The sequence below is a fragment of the Triturus cristatus genome, chromosome 5_2, assembly GCF_964204655.1.
Source record: "Triturus cristatus chromosome 5_2, aTriCri1.1, whole genome shotgun sequence".
Lineage (NCBI taxonomy): Eukaryota > Metazoa > Chordata > Amphibia > Caudata > Salamandridae > Triturus > Triturus cristatus.
This window is the reverse complement of record NC_140588.1, coordinates 501,980,504-501,997,925: the sequence shown is the minus strand read 5'-3', so window position 1 is coordinate 501,997,925 and position 17,422 is coordinate 501,980,504. Positions and strand designations below refer to the sequence as shown.

General features: G+C 44.3%; 1 long non-coding RNA gene across 1 annotated transcript in view; it reads right to left on the bottom strand.

Annotated features, from left to right (window-relative positions):
* Window positions 1-6,718: 6,718 nt before the first annotated feature.
* LOC146823215 (uncharacterized) overlaps window positions 6,719-17,422 on the bottom strand; it is a 57,592-nt gene continuing 46,888 nt past the window's right edge. The window contains exon 4 of the long non-coding RNA XR_014961892.1: window positions 6,719-7,489. This is a non-coding gene — a long non-coding RNA (uncharacterized LOC146823215). The remainder of the gene's footprint in view (window positions 7,490-17,422) is intronic.

The following is a 17,422-nucleotide window of genomic DNA, read 5'->3' as shown; positions in this document are numbered from 1 at the left end:
TTATGGTAGAAAACCTTTTACCAAGCTTCTCCCAAACACTTTCAACCTCCAATGGAACAATTTCCTCATGCAAATCAGTTATATTCTTAATGTATTTCTTTAAATTTTGTCTCTCGTCAGGAATATAAGTACAGCAATGTTGTACCTTCAGCATTCCACAGACTCCTCCCTCTTTCGCTAATATAATATCAAGGGCAAGTCGATTTTGCATAATCATGGCTCTCATGGCAACCATTTCGGTATTTACCATTAAGAACACTCCAGCTGTGCTCGTCGATAAGCGATCCACAACTGTAGACAATTTTCTAATTTTATGTGCATTCAGAGATATTCCAACGGCTGGTATCAGTGCTCCAAAGATATCCCCTATAATTTCTGACCAACTCTCCCTCCTTCTATGTGTCAGTTGTCTACCTATTTTGTGCAAACCGTCCTCTCCCCTTCCCACATGAAATATGTTTGGGAAGACCAGGCCTAGGTAGCATGTACCATACCAGTGGTCCGGTAACCTATAATAAGCCCTGTTCCCACAGATGTAATATATTCCAGGGAATACCGTATCATTTCCTCCTTTAAATCCCCATCCTCCCTGGATTTTATATAAATCATGGCATTCACTCGCACCTACAAAGTAATTATCATAAACAGTGTTATCTCTACTGATGCACAATTTCCCTTTCTGAGGCCAATCCAAAGCTATTGCGGGATTTATTTCTCCCTTTAGATGGTTTTCCTTTTCAGCATCCCAAAATGTTGTTACCATCTTTTCCCCATACACTTTTCTTTGCATCTTAATTCTCCTCTCCTCTACCATGTTCAAGAAAGTTTTTTCTTCTTTTCTCAAGCTACAAGTAAGATTATTCTTAAACACTTCTTCTAAAGTTAATTCTCTAGTTTCTAAGAAAAATTCACCTAAAATTCTACCAGGAATCACCTTGTTTAGTTCAGGGACTACAGGTATCTGTGAGAAAACATTATCTACATCAGTATAATAATATTCTAATTTCCCTTTTCTATAGAACAAGCTTGCTAATACACTACAAGTTATCCCATATGTCAAAGGAAGGTGATGCTAGATGACACCTTCTGACACCGATGCAGGTAACTGCATACAAACATAACAATCTCTGACTTCCATAGTCTTTACATATTCGTACAGCAACTTTGAAAAAACATTATCAGAAAAATCATTTATAGACCTATCCTTATGGAAATCTGTTCTATCTACCAGTTTAGTAACATGAGCATCATAAACCTCTTCTCTATTAGTCCTGTTCTCAGTGTGGTTTTATACCCTTTTAAATGTCACCTTAAATGAAATCGTTATTGCTAATATGATCCATAGAAGCATTAGTAATCATGTACAACAAAAACACATTTTACACCATCTTCGGAGAAACCCACATGTAGGTGTTCTACCTTCTGTGTTTGCCATTTCGGAAATGATCAGTGTCTTTTGACTTAGCCTCTTTTCATTCACAATTTAAATGTTGTCTAAACCTAAGGCTTTGAGTGCCTACTTGGTTCTTTCAGTTACGTGTCTTGTCCAATGTTTTAAATTCTCTGCATCTTTCTTTGTCACTTCAATCCGTGCATGGATCGTCTTTGTCTCTGTTTTCACAATCTTGGTTCAGAACTTCCTGATCATCCATCTCTTCTCTGATATCAGATAAGATTAATCTCAGGATTTCCGAATCTTCTTCTTCTTCAACTACTTCCTGTACAGTCACTCCTAGACTTCCTTGGCTGTCTGCTTCCTCCTGTATATCAGGAAGTGCCACATACGTCCACTCTGGAGACTTGTACTTCTGGTTGGGTTTCTTTATTTTCTCTACTCTTTTCAAGTGTACCTGATCAGTGTCTTCTGATTTCTCTTGACTAGACACTTCATTCACTTGTTCAGCGTTAGAAGATTTTACTCTTGTTAGTCGGTATCTCAATCTTTTAAGTTTATTAGGCCAAATTTCCTCTTTCGACGGTCTCTTCAACCTAATCCCCTTCTCACCTTGCTCTGTTTTCAAAGCTCTTTTCCTCAAGATTCGTCCTCCTTGGCCTTCTCCTTCACTTTCTTCAGATTCTGTATCGGTTTGACTTTTACTTTCTTTGGATTTTATTCTCAGGACCTCAGGCTCACTATCTACGTTTTTCCCTCCTGTTGTTTCTTCCACGCAATCTTCCTGCTGACTAACTGTCCCTTCTTCCACCTGAATGTGTGTTGTCCCTACACCTCCTCGGGGGTCTTCTGCAATAATCTTACCCTCTCTCTCTGTATTTAATTCCTCACCTTCTATTTCTATGATTTCAGGCGGAAATTCTCTTGTGCTTGCACTTGGTGCTTCTTTATCAAGAATTACTTGTTCAGTTTCTTCAATATTTTCTTTTATCCTTTCTTGTATTCCCACCTGTTCAGTCTGATTCGGAGCTAGTGTCAGAAATTTCCAGTCGTCTCCTTAGTGGTATATTCTCTGGCTCCGTAACTTGGCTCAAATCCACTTCTCCCGTTCTTGGGGTTTGTCTTCTTGTTTCTTCTGTTTCTGACTCAGAACTGGTATCAGATTCTTCCAAATACTCTTTCCTTAGGTCTAGTTATAGGACCATGGATTCGAAGAGTATGACTAGCATGAATCCAATTCTTTACCTTGGCACACTTCACAGCAGTCGTTGTGGTCAGAATCACTTGACGTGGTTTCCCCCAGCGTGGGACCAGACAATTTCTCCTTCTATGCACTTTGATTCGTACCCAGTCTCCAGGACTCAAATCATGAGCTGGCTTCTTTTCAAGGGTGGTTGCATCCGGTCCAACCTGATGAAACACAGAATGAAAGGTATCAGCCAACCCCTTGCAATAATCCAAAACGAAGTCATCAGATATAGGCAGTAGTTTGTTGACAGAAATAAAAACATGTCTCATTGCTCTACCCATAATAATTTAATGGGGTCTCATGCCAGTGTTCCTATCAGGAATCAACCTAATAGTCATGAGCACCATGACAACTGGCCATTTTAGACCTGTGGCCAAACACATTTTTCCCAATCTGTTTTTAATGGTGCCATTCATTTGTTCCACTACTCCAGAAGCCTCTGGGCGATAGGCACAATGTAGTTTCTGTTGTACATTCAATGCTTCACAAATCAATTTTATAATTTCGTTCTGAAAATGCTTTCCTCTATCTGATTCAATCGTTACTGGGAAACCAAATCTAGGAATTAACTCTCTCAATAGGAGTTTCGCTACAGTAACTCCATCACTCCTTCTAGTCGGGTAAGCTTCCACCCAACATGAAAACAGGCAGACAATTACTAGGACATTCTGGTGAAAGGACCTCCCTCCTGTCCTATAGTTCCCAAACTCACCACTGTTTTTCTTCCCGGATGATATTGCTGACATATAAGGCATCTTTGACGCAGGCTCTCAGCTACAAGCCGGAACTTGGCGTTATACCAGGTCTGTTTGAAAAGTCTAATCATGGCATCCCTACCTATATCTGCCTGTCCATGGTACATCCGTGCCATGGTAGAGATCATGCTATCAGGCATTACTGGTCTTCCATCACGATAAACCCAAACCTTGTCTACCTCACGTGGTGCACATCCTGATTTTATCCACTGTTTCTTTTCCTCCTCTCATGCCTCTTCCTGTAACTTCCTCACCTGATCCCAGGTACTCACAGTGTTAGTAAAAAGCAAGGGACATGAGTAAATTTCCTTTTCCCGATTCCGATTCAAGGAGTTTTGGTTCCGCGCACAATACTGCGCTATGTAATTCGCAAATTCGTTGCCCTCTGACACGTAGTCTGTACCCTTGGAATTGGCTGCACATTTTACAACTGCAATTTGCTTAGGCAGCTGTATCGCCTCAAGCAATTTTCCAACCACTTCAGCATTTCTGATTGGAGTTCCACTCGACGTCAAGAACCCTCCTTGAGATCAAATCTGTCCAAAATCATGCACCACTCCAAACCCATACTGACTATCGGTAACCACAGTAACTCGCAGGTTCTTTCCCAACTTGCATGCTCGGGTCAGTGCAAATAATTCAGCAACCTGAGCTGATTTTACTCCTTTCAGGCAGGACGCTTCCAACACAGCCGCTACAGTACATCCTGCATATGCAGCACTCAGAATTCCCTCTTCAGTTCTCAGACATGACCCATCCACAAACATCACATAGTCACTTTCTTTCAGAGGCACATCTTTTATGTCCGGACGCGACTTAGTGCAAAAATCAAGCACTTTCAAACAGTCATGATACACCTCATCCTTCACTTCCACATTCACAGTATCAGATAGCAATGTTGATGGATTTACATTAAGGCACCTCACAAGGCTCACATTTGTAGCACCTAGAATGACCTTTTTATATTTAGTTAGACGACTATGCGTCATAAATTGTGTGCGGCTTCTTGTCAAAAGGATTGCAACATCATGGGGAACAAACACTCTCACAGGATATCCCATCACAATTCCTTCACTCTGGTCCAGACTCTTACAGGTAGCAGCCACTGCTTTCAAGCAACCAGGCAAAGCTACGGCTACAGGATCTAGTACAGTTGAAAAGTATGCAACTGGTCGTCTTAATTTTCCATGCCTTTGTACTAACACAGAGAGAGCACATCATCTCTCTCACTACAATATAGCTCAAATTCCTTTTCGGAATCAGGCATTCCAAGAGCTAGTGCTTCATACAAGCTGTCCCTCAGTTGTCTAAAAGCCTTCATCTCCTCCTTATTTAGTTCAAGGGGATCTTTCACATCACTTTTTGTCAAGAGTACCAAAGGTTTCGCAATCAGCGAAAAGTTGCTGATCCACTGACGACAATATCCCACCATCCCAAGAAACATTCTCACTGCTCTCATTCCTTTTATTATTCTGATCCTGTCTGCAGTCACTTTCCTCAGGCTTTTCTCAATCTTATGACCTAAGTATTGTACTTCCTTCTTCCAAAATTGTAATTTTGATGGGGATGCCTTAAGTCCTCCATCCGCCAAATGATTCAACAATGCAACTGTGTCCACCACACATGCCTCTCGCGTCTTCGATGCCACCAATAGGTCATCGATGTATTGCACAAGTACTGAACTTTCGGGCATTTTCAAATCTTCTAAGGACTTCTTTAGAATCTGATTAAATATCGATGGACTTTCTGTATACCCCTGTGGGATACGGCACCATGCCAAAGTACATTTGCCGAACCGGAACGCAAAAATGTGTTGGCTATCGTGGGTGCAATGGGATAGAAAAGAAAGCATGACACAGGTCGATGACTGTGTACCATTCTGCATCAAGGGGAATCTGATATAGGATTACCGAAGGGTTCGGTACAATGGGGCAGCCGGGCACAACAATTTTATTCACTTTTCTCAAATCTTGTACTATCCTGAAAGTTCCGTTAGTCTTCTTTAAACCCATGATCGGAGAATTACATGGACTACTCATTATTTCTCTCAAAATTCCCTGTTCAATCATCTTGTCTATTACAGGCGTCACTCCTGCAATTATTTCTGGTGTCAATTTATACTGGGGAATATTCGGGTAGCTTACTCCTTCTTTTACAGTTATTTTCACAGGATCTACTCTTTTCATTAATCCCATATCTTCTCATGTGAAATCCCATACCTCGGGTTTCACTGTTTTCTTCAATTCCTGAGGCAATTCCTCTGGATCAAATACAACAAATGCCTCAGTAGTTTCAGGTTCCAAATTTGCCATTGTCATTCTATACAGTACATCCTCATGAGGAGTTTCAAAACATATGCCATCAGGGGCCCAGAAGATCGTGCAATTCATTTTGCACAACAAATCTCTCCCTAACAAATTCACGGGGCTAGTGTCACACACGACACATTGATGCATGTCGGTGAATTTTCCTATTTTAACTTTAACAGGATCAGTAAGATAAGTTTTTATCTGTCTATTTGAGACTCCAACTACTTGGATTGTGTCACCCGAGAGAGGTAGATTTTTAACGTCAGCTGATCTAACAGTTGAACGAGTAGCACCAGTATCTACTAGGAAAGTAATATTTTCATCATTTACCTTTCCATCTACAAAGGGTCCTGTCTGGTCTACCTCTAGAGTTGCGCCAAGTACGCACTCCTCTTCCTCTCCTAGGCACCGTCAATAACTCTCTTCTGACTCACTCTCATCGCGCTGCAGCCAATACTGCGAAACAGCACTAGCGCGCGGTAGCTTCGTTACCTGTTCCTCAGTGTAGAATCCTGTCTCATTACTGTATCTCTGAGGATTTACGCCCTGTGGAAAAGGTGGCTTTGGCACCTGACACTGTTGGGTAACAACCTGCTGCTGTCGCGGCAGTTGACAACTCACCTCATTCTGCACCTGTGGATTCAATGATGCATCATCACCATTAGCACTCGGGGGCAATTTACACTCAGATTTCCAATGCCCTTATTTTTCACAATTATGACATGGCCATTTCTTTTTTGCTTCCTCTAAGCTGATTGGTCCCTTTCCTTTTCCAATATTAGGTTTTTGTCTAACTTGGCCCATGCCATTAGCTTGCTCAATCAGCTGGGCTTCTTGTCTCTCCGCTACCTTAACTTGTGCCCACATCGCCTTCTCTTTCAGTTTGCATTGCGCTGTTTGCTTTCGGTTAACTTTTAATACCTTATTAAAGAATCACAAACTCGTTTCTTATTAATCAAAGTTTAGTTTATCTAATTAGGTCACTTTGTGTTGGCATATTCAGGATTACAGTTCAAATAATTTCTCTATTGAGCGATTTCCAATCTTTGATCTTTAACATAAATTGACATAACATTTATATTTACCTAAGTTTGGACATTGGCGACCACCTCCAGAAAACCCGTCAACCCACAGCAATAATCAAAATCCCTTCAGATGGAATCGTCCTTTTATAATCAAAGAAACCCAGGTAAATCCAGGAAATCTAATTCAGCTCGACGCAGTCCCCACAATTCAGCCAAAGGACCGTGCGATCGCACCAACGAACCAACAACCCAGCAAAATCAACCCTCCACACCAACAACAACAACAACCGCAATAATTATCCCCTCTTCCAAATCCTTTCCTTTTATACTCTTTTTTTCTCCTTACTTGTAGGACAATGGGCAACAATTTAGGGGTAGAAAGTGTTCTGATTGGCTAAACCCTCTGAAATTTGTAAGTCTCTTGAATGTTCCCAGGTTTGCCTGTTTCCCATGAGACAGGGCACGACATTTCTCAATTGTATTCTTTTTGGTAATCTCACAGGCAAAAGTTCCGAAGTAACAACATGTAAGCTTTCTTGTACAGGTCTTTCATTGTCCCCTCGGTCATTCACTCTAGTCTTCATCTTGGCAGCCCTCCATGTTCCTATCCCTGACAAGGAACATTTCGGTTCTCATCGAAGGTCGCTTGGAGATCTCCAGAGCCATCCGAGTTTGTGCAGTAGACATCGCGCTCACATGACGGTGGCCACTTCCGAACTCCATTTTAAGTACTGCGGCCTAGTAGGCCCGAATGCCAACTTAAGCAAAAACAAACATAACAGTAATTAATATATAGAAATGAAGATTCTAATGTTTAAACCCGCACTAATCCCAATATATATTAGTATTTTCCTAGCTTGTAGCAACATTTAAAGCAATAATACTCACCATTCTGCAGCACTGGAAGCACAAACCATTACAAAAGCAACATGAATTATGGAATTCTCTATTTCAACACATCCTAAAGTTAGTTTGCATACCGCAGTTAATCATTTAATTATTTGCCATGCAATTAGCATTTTAGTCCCACGTGTATCTTGTGTCTATTAAGGAGCAATTGTTGATTATTCATGCCACTTCACACAATTAGTACAAGTTAATATTTAGAATGATTACGTAATTAAATGTCATGCAAAATAGAGGAGTGTTGCAAAGTCATCCTGTGCCCTGGGAACCCCCCAACTTTTTGCTGACTGAAACTGGTGGTAACTGACTCTGACTGACCCTGGGCTCTGTTTAACCAGGCCCAGGGCCAGTGCCAAGCTGAAAGGAACACATTAGAATACAGTTAAGACACCCAACATACACTAGGGTACACTATGGTATGGTGGGGTACCCCTGTAATCGGTATGACCTACCCCATAATCCCCTAGTATATAAGAGGGCAGGGGATTGAAAATACCTAGAAGTCCCCAGTATCCTGGGGCATGGCAGTTTAGAGGCCAGCAGATTTTCTGCACTTGCATGTGTGCAATGGTGATGCCTGGGGTCAGTTTAAAAACAACCCTGGCTGCCAGGACTGCTTTTAAACAGTACATTCTGCCCAAGCTCGACTATTGTGGTATGGGCACTTAAAAATGGAAAACCTACAATGTTTTGGTATATTATGGACCCCCAGGGTCTCCCCTAGGTATCCCAGGGGTGGGGGTCAGTTATCTATAAGGTACACCCTTATAAAATGAGTTTTTATATGCCTGGGTAAAGTGAAATTTCACATTTCACTCCTCACATTGTGTTAAAGTGGTGGTCAAATTCGACTTTGATGCTAGGAGCACTGGGTAAGGAGGATCTGCATTATTTCTGCAGATTCAGAACCCCTAATGTCTCCCCTAGTTGCATCCTGTAGAAATTAGGGAAATACTTATAAAATATGTTTTTATAAGCCCTGGTGCTAGAAAACTGGCCCAAGTCATTTTCCCCATTGCAAACCCCATGGCCCATAGGTTAACATGGTAGGAAGTTATTGATTAATAAATATTGATAGGAGAGGACTAGCCGGACCATTCAAAGACTTCCCAGAATGGCAGTAGTAAATCCAACAATATTATATTGTTGAATTTCTCCTAAAGTGTACATACAAGAAGTTATAAGACTTTGTTTGTACGTCCAAATTCAGCCTTACAGTGGTCTGCCCTGATTGGTCAGAGTTAAGTGGATTAGCCAGGCTGCTTTGAAGAGGTGATAAAGAACCACTCTGCTGGTAGGGCAGTGTGCTGGTCTATAGGAATGCCAGGCCAGGGGGTGGAGTCATAAACCATGCTCTTCAAAGGCAGAGGGGAGGCCTGGGTTTCAGTTTCACTCTGACACTCTTGACCCAGAGTCAGGTCTAGGCTTAAGGAAGGTATGTGCAGATGGTAGGGGGAGAGTCCATGGAAATAAGCCATCCCAGGGGGTGTGTTTAGCCAGCTCTTGCCTCCTTGCTAGAAAATCACCCATTATGGATTTGGAAGATTGATGCACTCTGGGACAAAATAATGCCACACTCTACAGGATGTGTGGTCATAACTATGAGGAGTTGCCCTGCTCTCATTGGTCAGAAGTGACCTGGTGCTTGACCCAGAGAATTTTGAATAAGTATCTGAGAGGGGCAGAGCCCTCCAGATCTGCTACTTGAAACTGAATGAAGCAAGAAGTGCCTTGCTGAAAAGATTTTGCTGTGCAAGGAACTCTAAGGCCTGACATCTGAAGACTGCGCCAAGTGAAACTGCAGCCCTGTGGATTACCTTGCTGCCAAAGGACTCAAGAGTGGAACTCCCTGCAAGCTACAGGTTAACAGAGCTCACCTGGACAGCCCCACAAAGAATTCAAAGCCTGGAGTACCAGTGGATTTGTAAGGGTTTTGTTCAAGTGGATTGTGGAATTGAAGTTTCACACGTTCAAGGACCCTCTTGGAGATTCCAGATCCTTGGACTGTGTGTTGGATACTTTGGGACCCGCAAGCAGAACTTCAGGAAGGAGTTCTAACTGGACCCAGCCTGCTGGAGAAGGCTGCACAGTGGTGAGATATTCTCCAAAACAGTTTCTAAAGGTGTGTCCCTGTCAGAGAAAACTAAATGACTAAAAGGGGCACTGTTGGTTTCTAAGCACTAGAAAGTGACTAATCTTTAAAAATTCATATATCTGGTTCCCTACAGTGCATTTTTATTGTTTTGGTGTCATTTAAAAGATAAAAATATTACCTATTTCTATAAATTGGTGTTGGATTTTTATTTTGTGTTGTGTCCTAATTATTTACTGAAATGGTGTTTTTGAAGTTAAGCCTGTCTGCTCACAGCCACGTTACCAAGGGTTGAGCATAGGAATTACTTTCTAAGACCTATGCTGGGTCCTATAATGTGTTAGTGGCCTTATTGCCAGTGGCAGACCTACATTTGCCCCTACCAATAACCCACTTTCCAACATTTGGTGCTCAGCAGTGTGGATGAGGACTTGCATTTAAAGCGTACACCTTTCAGTAAAGTGAATAAAGATTGTAAAAATCCTCTAAATTGCCTTAGAACAAAACTTTTGAGTTTGATTTTTGGAATTTGGACTAAACAGTTTTTAATCCATTGTTTTGATTTTTCCAAATTGTTCTAAGTCTGTTGTGCCTAGTTATTGTGACCCAAAACTAGGGAACCATGGAGCTGGACCTGGCTAAACTGTTCCAGTTCGCAGTGGGTGATCTTAGGGTACAGTGTAGGCTTAGGGGGCTGCCTGCTTCCAACAAGATTAAGACAGCGTTGCTTAAGTCCCTAACGGCCTGGGTTGGGGTAGCTGAGGAGACACAAGGGGAGATGGAGGGGGAGATGGAGGGTGAGCCCCTCAACCTCACCCCAGAGGGAGGTGAGGATGATGCCTCTTCCATTTTTTCTAGTGTTAGCCATATGATTCCAGGTGGTGGGAGGGGGGAAGGGTCCCTTACTCAGATACCAGTACTGTCCCTTGCAGAGAGACAGCTTCAGGCTCAATTAGAGCTGATTGCCTTGGAGAAGGAGACATTTGAACTGGCTGAGAGAAGATGGGAGAGGGAGGAGGAGAAGAGGAATGGTGGCAGCGAAAGTGAAGAAGATGTTGAGATGTCCAGGGGTGGTAGATTTGAACCTACACTTCCCAAGGGCATAGTACCCAAGTACACTGAGGGGGATGACATTGACAAGTGGCTAGCAGCTTTTGAGAGGGCTCTTAAAATGAGTAGGGTCCACTCTAGGTATTGTGGTGCACTCCTGTGGGAGTTGATTCCAGTAGCTGGGAGGGATAGGCTCCTGTCCCTGAAGGGGGAGGATGCAGAATCATACCAGCAGATGAAGGCATGCTTAGTCAAGAGATTTGGTCTGACTCCAGAGCAGTACAGGGTGAAGTTTAGCGGCACCCAGAAATTGAGTTCAAAGTCTTGGGTAGACTTTGTGGACATTTCAGTGAAGGCACTGGAAGGCTGGATTGTTGGTAATAAAGTTGACACATATGAGGGATTGTATAATTTGTTTTTGAAAGAAAACATTTTGACTCATTGTGCAGAAGAGAAGTTACGCCAGTATCTAGTGGACTTTAAGCTGACAGACCCCAGAGAGCTGGGGGAATCAGCTGATGAGTGGGTGAGAACCCGGGTTTCCATTCAGCACCAGGGGGGTGACCAGAAGAAAGGAGGACAGGTCCCTCCCCAGGGGAAAGCCCAGGGAAATGAAGGTCAAAAACCTGAGGAGGCCTCCAAAGACCCACAAAAACCTGCACATGGATGGGGGCCCCGAGCCAACCCAAATTCAAAGGGAGGGGGTTTGAGGGAAAGCCTGGTAGGTTCTTTGATCCCTCAAAGGTGGGTAAGTGCTTTGACTGCAACCAGCCAGGGCATAAGCAGGGAGATGCTGTCTGCACCAAGAAGCTCCCCCCTAAGGGGCCATCCACAGGGATTGCCAGTGTCAGTGTAGGGGTGGAGAGTGGTGCCCCAGAGAGGGGTAGTCAGGTGGTGGAAGCAACCTTAGTGTCCCTGGGTGGGGTGAGTATTGCAACCCTTGCTGCCTTACCTCCAAACATGCACAAGTACAGGCAGAGGCCTAAAGTGAATCGGACTGAGGTTGAGGCTATCAGAGACACTGGGGCTAGTGTAACTATGGTCCTGGATGAACTGGTACCTCCAGAGAGGTTGTTACCTGGTGAGTTTCACCAGGTGACATATGCAGACAGAACTACCAAACTCCATCCTTTGGCTGTGGTGGATTTGGAATGGGGAGGTGTGACTGGCCCTATGAAGGTAGCTGAGTCAAAGGTGCTCCCAGTCCAGTGTTTACTGGGCAATGATCTTGAAGCCTCTGTGTGGTCAGAGGTGGAGAGAGGACTCCATATGAAAATATTGGAGCTCCCTGAGTGGGTATGTACTGTGACTAGGTCACAGACTAGCCAGAAGGGAGGGGCTGGACACCTGGACCCTGGAACAAAGGGCCGAACATCCAAGGACAAGGGCACTGGGCCTGGTCAGCCAGCCCAGGGAACTCCAGAGGTGCAGGAAGAATCTTACCCTGATGGGGAGGATCTGGCCTCTGAGGGAGGGACTCCATCCCTGCCAGAGCTGTCAGATTTGGCAGAACTGACAGGAGCAGGTGGACCCTCCAGAGAGGAGTTCAGTCAGGGACAGCATGACTGTCCCACCCTTGAGAGCTTGAGGCGGATTGCTTCTAAGCAAGAGGAAGGGGATGACAGTGGGTTTCACAAACTCTACTGGGAAGATGGACTGCTTTATACGGAGGCCAGAAACCTCAAGGAGGGGGCCACCAGGAGGTTGGTGGTGCCACAGAAGTACAGAGAGTTCATCCTGACTTTGGGTCATGATATCCCCTTGGCAGGACATTTGGGATAGACAAAGACATGGAACCGGTTGGTGAACCATTTCTACTGGCCAAATATGTCTGAAAAGGTAAAGGAGTTTTGCAGCTCCTGTGTCACCTGTCAAGCCAATGGCAAGGCAGGGGGCAAGACAAAGGTTCCCCTAATACCACTGCCAGTGGTTGGGGTTCCTTTTGAAAGGGTGGGGATGGACATTGTTTGTCCCCTGGACCCACCTACTGCATCAGGGAATCGGTATATCTTAGTGGTAGGTGACCATGCTACTAGATACCCTGAAGCTATACCTCTTAGAACAGTGGTTCCCAAACTTTTCTCTCCTGAGGACCCCCATTGAGTCACTATTGGAAGCCGGGGACCCCCAAGCAATTTGTATGATTTAAATGTCAAACATTATAACTGTAATTAGACAAAAATAAACACACTCCTGTGCACATCAAACAAAAAACAGACTTGAATTACTAAAGATTTTAGTATTTTTATTTAGAAAATATTTTCAAAAATCGAAATATCTTAAGGAAAATGTTAGTGCTGCATCTTGCAACTAACATTTCATTGTTTGGTTGTATTTCGCTGCCCGAGGCTCCTCCTCCTGCCAAAGATGCACTGGAAACCTAAAGCTACCCTGGCAAATGTGGTCAGACCAGTCCCTGTACAGTGCACACCAAGTGCAGCAAGTGAGCCTGACCACTTCAAAGTGAGCTTTGGGGGACTCTCCCCAAGAAAATTGGGGGAACCTTGTTCATTTTACAACACATTTGACATTATATTGAATTGTATTAGCTTATAAAGCATGGTAAATAATGACCTTACTATGCACCAGGATACAACAATCTTTTGTCAATCTTCAATGATTGACAATCTTCAATGATTCCCTCACTACTACCCTCCAACAGTGCCTCTCATCTCTCCATAACCCCACTGTCACATGTATTTAATTCTTTTCATAGCACCTCTCATACCACTGTAGGGTGTCAGCGCACTTTACATCACACACAAAAAGCAACAATGAATCATACATGTGTAGATCAGTGAACAGAAAATGTTACATAAGGCAAAGGGGACTACAACATGTAGGATTTACATGTCATCCATACTGGTAGGCATTTTTAAGAGGGCTTGGTCTGGAGAAGCACAAACTCAGGATTCAGAACATAACACAGGGGTTAGCGTTAACTTTAATAATAAGGACTTATTTCTACCAAACAAACCTTTTTAGCAGCATCGGGATAATGAAAGACTGGGAAAAAGCATAACTTACCAACTTGTACCATGCAGTTTGCATGCAGCTCTTTGATGACAGTTTATAGCTCACTGTGCTAGATTACTATTGGAACTTGTGAACGGCACAATAACAAAATAATCTCTGTGTCAAAAGCAGGAACCCACTGAGCTCTGCACAAAACAAAATACTGTTTTTTTAATGCATGGTAGACATTCTTTGCAGCAGGCATATTAACCATCTGCACTTCTTTAGATGAGTCAAAGCTGCCACTGGACAAAACCCCCATCTCTCTCCAGCATGTACATTAATCACCGGAGTTATCTTGACACTTTTATTGCTGCCCAAAAACTGCCGATTATAAAAGAAAGTTTGCAGTGCTTGTAAAACTGCTGCCTGCGGACCCCCTAGGAATGTGTCACGGACCCCTGGGGGTCCACGGACCCCAGTTTGGGAATCACTGTCTTAGAACCATTGATGCTCCTGCGGTGGCTAGAGCACTTCTTGGTGTGTTCACCAGAGGGGGTTTTCCAAAAGAGGTGGTGTCAGATAGGGGCACGAACTTCCTGTCCAGCTATCTGACTGCTATGTGGGATGAGTGTGATGTCAACTACAAGTTCACCACCCCCTATCACCCACAAGGAAATGGTCTTGTTGAGAGATTCAACAAAACCCTGAAGGGCATGATAAATGAGTTGTCAGAGAAACTCAGGAGGAGATGGGATGTTCTCCTCCCATGCTTACTGTTTGCCTACAGGGAGGTGCCACAGAAAGGGGTTGGTTTCAGTCATTTTGAGCTTGTGTTTGGACACCCTGTGAGGGGGCCATTGAGCCTGCTAAGAGAGTCGTTATAGAAGCCTCTTAAAGAAGCTAAGGACAAAGTGCTTGATTACGTGCTAGGCCTGCGATCTAGAATGGCGGAGTACATGTACAAGGCAAACTGGAAACTGGAGGCCAGCCAGGAGCTCATGAAGCACTGGTACGATCCAAAGGCTACTATGCCTGAGTATACTCCAGGACAGTTGGTGTGGGTGTTGGAGCCTGTGGCTCCCAGGGCCCTCCATGACAAGTGGAGTGGGCCCTATCCAATCTTAGAAAAGAAGGGTGAGGTTACCTATTTGGTTGACCTTGGCACCCCTAGGAACCCTCACAGGGTCCTGCATGTGAATAGATTGAAACCCCACCATGACAGGGCAGACATGACCATGTTATTGGTCACTGATGAGGGTGTGGAGGAGGAAACTGAGCCTGTGCCCGACCTCCTCTCCACTAATGTGCAAGATGGGTCAGTGGAGGGAGTTGTACTCTCTCCCAAATTGATAGACGAGCAGCACAGAGACTGTAAGCAGGTGCTGGAGCAGTTTGCTGGCCTGTTCTCTTTGACCCCAGGCATCACTGAGTGGTGTGTGCACCACATTGACACTGGTGACAGCCTACCTGTCAAAAATAAACTGTACAGGTCGTCTGACCACGTCAGAGCCAGCATTAAAGCTGAGGTTGCTAAGATGCTGGAACTGGGGGTAATTGAACCGTCTGAGAGTCCATGGGCCAGACCAGTGGTGCTGGTACCTACACCTAATCATCAGGGGGGACCCAAGGATTTAAGGTTCTGTGTGGACTACAGAGGTTTGAATGCAGTCACAAAGACTGACATTCACCCTATACCTAGAGCTGATGAGCTCATTGATAGGTTAGGGGCTGCTAAGTACCTGAGTACTTTTGATTTGACTTCAGGTTACTGGCAGATTGCCCTCACTGATGGAGCATAGGAGAGGTCAGCATTCTCCACACCAGAGGGACATTATCAGTTCAAGGTAATGCCCTTTGGATTAAAGAATGCACCTGCCACCTTCCAAAGGTTGGTGAAAAGGGTCTTGTCTGGATTGGAACAGTTCAGTGCAGCTTACCTGGATGATATAGCTGTATACAGTTCTACCTTGGGGGATCACTTAAACCACCTAAGGGAAGTGCTTCAGGCCATGCAGCAGGCAGGCCTGACTATTAAGGCAAGCAAGTGCCAAATAGGGCAGAGTTCTGTGGTGTACCTGGGCCACCTGGTAGGTGGGGGCAATGTACAGCCTCTCCAAGCTAAAATCCAAACTATTTTGGATTGGACAGCTCCTGTTACCCAGACTCAGGTCAGGGCATTCCTTGGACTGACAGGGTACTATAGAAGGTTTTCTCAAAATTATGGGACCATTGTGGGGCCCCTAACAGTCAAAAGACGGGCGGATGCAGCCGTCTGCAAGGAAAACTGCACAAGCAGTACGAGGGAGTGTTCCTTTGGTCATTCCGGTTGCGACCAAAGGAACACTCGCCCGTCTTTTGACTGCTCCTGATATTTATGGGAGTCTCGAAATTGTGTACATATGCCACTACTGGCCGTTCTCCTACATCCGTTACCCGTTTCCGAACCAGGTTGGAATTAACACCGGTTCTCCGATCCCGCATATCTTGACACTTTTTCAGCCCTGAAGAGTCACGGGTGACTACCCGCTTGAAGAAACACGTGTCGGCTGCTTTCTTCTTGGTGTTTTCCTCCTGAAGGAGGTTCACAATATATAAAACGGACAAATCAACTATTGTTTGTCGACCCTGTCTACAATTTTGCTTTAACACGAAATATTCATTGTTGATTCACGTTGTTTTGAACCAATTTACCGGACGTGTGCACGGGACCTTTGTTTGTATTGAATAGGGTGAGGCCCTCGCCCACTCTTTTTCAGGGGTTTTGGGTTCCCCCTGACCTGTTAGCACCGTTTTCATTTTGTAACGATTTCCTATTTCACCGCTACCTGTTAAGTGCGCCATTCTTCCTATATACTGAAAACCCTACGCAGAAACCTTAGTATGTTGCAAAGTCATCCTGTGCCCTGGGCACCCCACAACTTTTTGCTGACTGGAACTGGTGGTAACTGACTCTGACTGACCCTGGGCTCTGTTTAACCAGGCACAGGGCCAGTGCCAAGCTGAAAGGAACACATTAGAAGACACCCAACATACACTAGGGTACACTTTGGTATGGTGAGGTACCCCTGTAATTTGTATGACCTACCCCATAAGCCCCTAGTATATAAGAGGGCAGGGGATTGAAACTACCTAGAAGTCCCCAGTATCCTGGGGCATGGCAGTTTAGAGGCCAGCAGATTTTCTGCACTTGCATGTGTGCAATGCTGATGCCTGGGGTCAGTTTAAAAACAGCCCTGGCTGCCAGGACTAATTTTAAACAGTAAATTCTGCCCAAACTCGACTATTGTGGTATGGGCACTTAAAAATGGAAAACCTACAATGTTGTGGTATATTAGGGACCCCCGGGGTCTCCCCTAGGTATCCCAGGGTGGGGGGGTCAGTTATCTATAAGGTACACCCTTATAAAATTAGTTTTTATATGCCTGGGTAAAGTGAAATTTCACATTTCACTCCCCACATTGTGTTAAAGTGGTGGTCAAATTCGACTTTGATGCTAGGAGCACTGGGTAAGGAGGATCTGCATTATTTCTGCAGATACAGAACCCCTAAAGTCTCCCCTAGTTGCACAGGGGGTGGGGGTCCGGTAGAAATTAGGGAAATACTTATAAAATATGTTTTTATAAGCCCTGGTGCTAGAAAACTGGCCCAAGTCATTTTCCCCATTGCAAACCCCATGGCTCATAGG